The sequence below is a fragment of the Gopherus evgoodei genome, chromosome 11, assembly GCF_007399415.2.
Source record: "Gopherus evgoodei ecotype Sinaloan lineage chromosome 11, rGopEvg1_v1.p, whole genome shotgun sequence".
Taxonomy (NCBI): Eukaryota; Metazoa; Chordata; order Testudines; family Testudinidae; genus Gopherus; species Gopherus evgoodei.
The window spans coordinates 7,252,963-7,259,806 of NC_044332.1; positions in this window are offsets into that span (position 1 = coordinate 7,252,963).

A 6,844-nucleotide genomic window follows, 5' to 3' on the forward strand; every position below is an offset into this window, starting at 1 on the left:
ATGAAGCAGAATCAGAATATTCATCCCCTTGCCAGGCGGCACTGAAGGGTTCCTTGGTCACAGTAGTATGAGAAACATAAGAATCTCAATCTACTAAATTCATCCAAAGTAAAGTTACTAGCTGACCTGGTCACTGTCTAAGTACCAATGTGAGGGAAACTGACGAATGAAAGGCTTTACCTAGGAACATGGCGGACACTCCATCACTTGTAGTCTTTAAGTCAAGACTGGATGTCTTTCAGAAAGAATGCTGTAGCTCAGACAGATCCTATGGGCGTGATACAGAGTTCACTGGGCAAGTACTATGCAGGAAGTCAAACTAGATGGCTCCATCCGGCATTGACATCTATGGAAGTTGTCTGCCAAGAGGCAATGCTCCCCGCTCTACGTGTGCACCTTCCTTCTGTGAACCATTTCCTATTCTGGCCAGGAAACCTAGCTGCTAACACAATCAGAGGAGGAACATGCTGCAGGGAAGGCAGAGGACTGGGAGCCAGGGGCTCAAGGACGCTGAGCTCCTTAGAGGATCGTGGCTTTGCACGCTATCCCTACTCCTGTGTGTCACACTGGATCAAGGCTCAAATCTGTTGACCTGTGGATCTGAGTCCTGGGATGGGGCCTCTGCTCCAGCATGCTGAGCTATTCCCAGAGGAAGTTGTTTCCGAAGGCCATAAATAATTTGTCAATGCAATGTTCCAGCTCCTGCTCTGGCTTCCCAACCCATTTACGTTGGGGGTGCTGAAGTCAGCTATTATTCTTGCTGCTTCCCTGCTCTCTCATTCCACCTTAACCACCCCTGCTAGCAGACACCCTAGGATTTGTGCGCACACAGACTCCAGCTCATGCTCCTCCACCCAAAATTGCTTCCAACAGGCAAGCAAGACAGCAGCTTAAAGTAAAAACAGTTTTCTTGTTGTAGGGGCTTTTGATGAAGGATGTGAACAGAAACCAATTTAAAAAAAAAACTCTTTAAAGTAACCCAGCCATTGGTATTTAATCTGTTAATATTATTAAGCATTCATATTATGGCAGTGCGGAAAAGCCCCAAACATTCTGTGCTTCCCACTTGATCCCGGAGTGCGTCTGCTTCTATCACCACATTCCTGAGGAAAAGCGATCTACAAAACCGAGGCCCCGCTCCGGCAAGGAGCTCCACACAGGCCGAGCCCTGTTCTCACACACAGCCTCACTATAGCATGCTGCAGAATTTGAGTTTGCCAGAACAAGACCACGCAGGATGAACTGGAGAGTTTACGGAAAAAGATGCTCAGCTGCTTTGACAGACGAAAGGGGACGCAGCCAACTTAAAAAAATCTGATGCTTTGGTCTCAAAGTGTTTTACCTTCAATTGTTAAAAGCAGCAGCGAAGATTGTTGTTACTGTAGGGAGAGAGACCAGAGAAAACTATTTCCTTTCTCAGTGACTGTGTGTGTCTCAGCCCTTTGTGTCCAGCCAGAGTCATAGTTTGCCCTAGATCAGTGATACTCAGACTGCGGCTTGGGAGCCTCAAGTGGCTCTTTAAAGCACATGATAGTAAAACACTGTGGGATTTAATTATTAACCAATCAGGAAACTTTTACTATGTTATTAACCAATTGTAGAATCCTTGGTCAGTCATTTTGCTGTGAGAATTCAGTCACACGCACACGTGCGTAAACGAAACAATGAATTCACACTGCTGTGGCTCTTTGGGGTGATCCTGATAGGTAACTTGGCTCCTGAACCACTGAGGTCTGATTATCGCTGCCTTTCACAGAGCAACAAGGGGAAAGAGAGTGTTATAATTATAGGAGGCTCTGACTGTAAACGCACAAGTAGCGCCAGGTGGACACAAGGCAGCCGCAGAACCAGGAGCTGTGCTTGGTTAAAGTCAGCATTTTCAAGTTGCTAGTGACCCTTTCAAGGCATGCAAACCCCACAATGGAAGGGGTTACATGGAAGGCTCTGTCCCATGGCACCTGCCAGAACTGCTCCAGCCTGAAGGACTGGCCAGGGAGAGAGCAGTATTGAAGGGCTGAAGCAGGCGGTGGCGCAGGCACCCTGCTGGAAGGAAGTTCTCTCTGCTCTGCTTGGAAAGAACTTCACTGCAGAGGCCAAAGCACTAAGTCCTTGCCTGCACTGGAAACGTGACCTGATTCCAGCTGCTACTATGGCTGTAACTGTGCAGGCATGCCATGCAAGCAAGGACAGGCAGGACTAAAACTGGGGAGTTCATGCTGGTCCCCATCAGGGCAACCTTCCCCTTTGCAAACTGCGGCTTTCCGTGCCTTCATGCAAGGTCTGCACAATGTGGCTATAGTGGTGGTGGGATGGGGACTGCCTAGAAGAGTTGGAAGGAGCAAAAGGCTTCCCTAGGGGGTGGCGAGAAGATCATTCAGGCTGCTGCTGCTCATTCATTCAGCGAGCAGCAAAACTAGCCAGGTCCCCCCAGGGCAAGAGAAAGGCTGCAGAGCAGAGTGTGTGCTGAATTTTCCACTCTAGCTGGAGGATATAAGCTGTTTGCAGGCCTGATGAATGGGACACCGTCTGCGGGCCCCAAGGGAAAGGAAAGGCCTAGAAACGGAGGGGGGAGGTGCTTTCCATCTCTCCAGTGGAGCCCAGCCTGCACCTGGCTTGGGCTCTGAGTTTGTAGCAGATCATCTTTTTCCTGAGGCTTGTTTTCTTTAAAGCTCCTAGACACAAATCTAGCATTGTCACAAGAGACTAGTAGGGATTGTTCATTTCAGAGGGAAGACAAACCTTTACTTTATTACTAGTTATTTTACAGTATTATCCTTTTTTATTCAGAGAGGTTTAGTATTGTGGTGCTTAGTGTTCTTTCAGTTATACTTTGCTTTGGGAACATTGGACATTCACATTATTCCTTCATCAGGTCAATTTTCTAATGCATTTTACCCTCTACTGTATGAACTTACCTCTGGCCGGGTATTCGTTTGGAAGAGAGTCACCGTGTGTGGCCTGGTGAATGGTGTGCTGTACTTTCTCTTGGAATGATACCCTAAGTTGGAGAACTTGCATAACGAAAATCTGCCATCTCAAAATGCCTTTACTTTGACTTATTACACAGAAGAAAGAAAGCAAATCTCAGCCTGACCTCTGTAAACCTCTGTCCCTTTGCCCTAACATGTTAACTTCAGAGTAAGCAAACTGACATGGTAGCCTTTTAAGTAGCTTTAGGATTGTTCCTCTTATCCACCACTAGTGTTAAGAAGTGCCCCCCCTCCCCCATACAAGTCTGTGCTTCTTTTAATATAACCTGCACTTCTGTTGCTAGAACAAATCACTCCCACTCAGGTATGGTGCACAAGTACTTTTCAAGCTCATAAAGCCAAACAATACTTCACACTGAACGTACAAAAGAACTTAAGTACGCAGAGCCCCTGTCTAAACAGTGGTGCAGATGTACAATACTTAACTCCACACTATTCCACTTGAGAATAGGCAAAGCTATAAAAAGGGATCACAAATCTGACACTCACCACACGTGTAAAATAGAACACGAGGTATTCTCAACACATAATGTCTGAAATACCCATTTCACAGATTCAGCAAAGCCCTTCAAAAGCCGTACGGATTGCGATGACTCAACAAAATACTGACGGTGCAACGCACCCTAAGCAGCTCCGTTCTCATACTGGGGAAAGCTGAAAAATACAAAACCGGGCAAACTCCGCATTTCCAGAGCAGCCTTCTGCAGCTACAACCCAGGCATCTGGCAGCCTGCTACCTCCGTCCCATGTCCCATCTCTGACAATCATTAACACTTATTAACAGACCCATCAATGGAGCAGCGTGGAGAGACAAGGCGGGGGAGAGACTCCCTTTCGTTAGACCAACTGCTGTCGGTGCGAGACAAGCTTTCCAGCCACCCAGAGCTCTGCTTCCAGTCTGGCTAAAAAAGTGATTGTGGCCAGGCATCAGCTGTGCAATAATCTATCGGAGTGCCTGTTTCTATTACACCGCTGATTTAGAGACTAGCGTGGCAAAACAAACATGCACAACACACAGTTGACAACGTGAGACAAAGACGGGGGCGGGGGGGTGAGGGAATCTTTTACTGGACCAACTTTTCGCGGTGAGAAAGAGCAGCTTTGGCGCTTCCAAAGCAGAGCTCTGGGTGGCTCCGAAGCCCCCTCTCCCACCCACTGTTGCTCTCACGTTACTAAGGGGACATCGCACGCTGAACACGGCTCTTAGCTGACCTGCCCCCAGGAGCGATCATCCTGCGGGAGCACAAGGCAAGGCGCTGGAGACATGGGGCTGGCGCACCCCGGCCTGGTATCCCCATATCCAGGGTTTGTTCAATGGCCCCCCGCGACTGGAAACCCGCCGTCTGGGCGAGGGGGCTCCGGCTGGGGCTGTGCAGCCCGGCCCGGCCCCGGGGGCAGCCGCAGCTCCGAGCCCCCCGCCCTCTCCTGGCCCAGAGCGGGGAGCCGCGACCCTCGGAGCGCGCCCCGGCCAGCCCCGCTCCCAGCCCCACGTGGAGCGCCCGGCCCCCGCCAGCTCCTACCTCGCTCCGGGGCCGCCGCCGCCGCCGCCGCCAGCAAGACGCAGAGCCCGAGCAGGAGCCGGCGCGAGGGACACCTGCAAGAGGGGAGAGGTTAGCACCGAACCGCCCCGGGCCGGCCCGCGCCCCTCCCGGCCCCGCTCACCTGGCGCGCATGGCGGCGCTCGGCGCTGCGGCTCCGGCCGGGCTGCTCGGCGAGTGCTCGAGCAGGGCTGCGCGGGGCCGCGTAGGGCAGCGCGGGGAGGCGGCCGCGCGGTCCTAGCGCCGCCTGCGCCGAGTGTCCCGCCCCCCGGGACCCGGGTGCCCGGCCAGCCCCCCCGCCCCGGCAAGGCCCCAGCTCCTCCAGCCCGGCCCCCCGCAGGGTCCTTCCGCCGGCTGGCCGCTCCCACGCGTGTCCCCCCGCGGGCCCGCACCGCCCCGAACCAGCCTCCCGGCCTTCACTCCACCCTGCTGCTAAGGGGGCCCTGGGCATGACCCCCCCCCGAGCTCTTCCAGGTTAGGGGCTCAGAGGAGCCAGCCCAGGAGTCCCTGCTGGTGGCTGGTGGGCTGTGGGCCAGCGCTCAGCTCGGGGAGGTGCCCTGCATTGCACCGCTGCTGTAATGCAAGATGTGTGACCCTGGTGAGAAAGCCAGCGAGGGTCCCTGCGGGCGGGGGGGGGGTGCATATCAGTGGGGACCCGGCCAGGGCTCTCTGTGCAGACCCGCCTGGGGGGGAAGAGGGAGAGAGGAGAGGAGGTGATAGTGCTTGTGCTTTTGGAGAGCATAGGTGGGCTGGCTAGAACGCCAACGCCCCCGGAGCCCAGAAGAAAACTTAGATGGACTGTCTGGCTAGGGATTGGGATGCTACTGCAGAGTCAAGGGGAACATGCCTAGATTGACCGTCTCTGTGAAAGCTGCTCAGCCTTTCCTGTTCGTTGGGGGATGTATGGCAGTGCTGGTGGAATGGGAGCTGATATGGTTTTTATCAAATCTGGATTTTTTTGCAATTGGAAAAGCACCTTCTCAAGGCAAAGTTTTGATCAAACATGAAAACGGCGTAGTCCAGTTGAATGCAATGGCTGACTGGAATGCAACAATAAAAAGAGAAGCTACAGGCAATTATTTTGGTGCTTCTACATTTCTGTGACAATCAGAGTCAGACACTGCAAAGAATATGCAATTGAATCAATAGGTCATACACAATATATGTCAAGTACAGTCTCTTAATGAAAGCTGGTATGCACCGGATAATCATTATGAGCTATGTTCACACATTGGGCTGGGGTTATGAATATATGTATAGAAAGCTGTAGTCATAGTTTGTGCTGCAACGTTCAACTCCACCTCACTACAGGGAGATGAAACAGGCACAGTGGGGGCTCGTCCCCAGCCAAAAGAGACTAGCTCCAATGCTAGGGCATTGTGCAACCCAGGAAAATACAATGGTGGGCCATGAAAGTTAATCGGGAAATATTCAAACAACTTGAAACTGAAAAGAAAACCCTAGTTGTGGAAAACTGAGGGCTTGCCTCAGGGTAGGAATAAATGGTAAATTTTCAGAATGGAGAGGGGTACCTAGTGGTGTTCCCCAACAGTCAGTCCCAGGACCAATCCTATTCAACTTATTCATAAATGATCTGGAGAAAGGGGTAAACAGTGAGGTGGCAAAGTTTGCAGATGATACTAAACTGCTCAAGATAGTTAAAACCAGAGCAGACTGTGAAGAACTTCAAAAAGATCTCACAAAACTAAGTGATTGGGCAACAAAATGGTAAATGAAATTTAATGTGGATAAATGTAAAGTAATGCACATTGGAAAAAATAACCCCAAGTATACGTACAATATGATGAGGGCTAATTTAGCTACAACTAATCGGGAAAGAGATCTTGGAGTCATCGTGGCTAGTTCTCTCAAGACGTCATGCAGTGTGCAGAGGCAATCAAAAAAGCAAACAGGTTGTTAGGAATCATTCAAAAAGGGATAGAGAATAAGACGGAGAATATATTATTGCCCTTATATAAATCCATGTTATGCTCACATCTTGAATACTGTGTACAGATGTGGTCTCCTCACCTCAAAAAAGAGATACTGGCATTAGACAAGGTTCAGAGAAGGGCAACTAAAATGATTAGGGGTTTGGAGAGGGTCCCATATGAGAAGAGATTAAAGAGGCTAGGACTTATCCGCTTGGAAAAGAGGAGACTAAGAGGGGATATGATAGAGGTATATAAAATCATGAGTGATGTGGAAAAAGTGAATAAGGAAAAGTTATTTACTTGTTCCCATACTATAAGAACTAGGGGTCACCAAATGAAATTAATAGGCAGCAGGTTCAGAACAAATAAAAGGAAGTTCTTC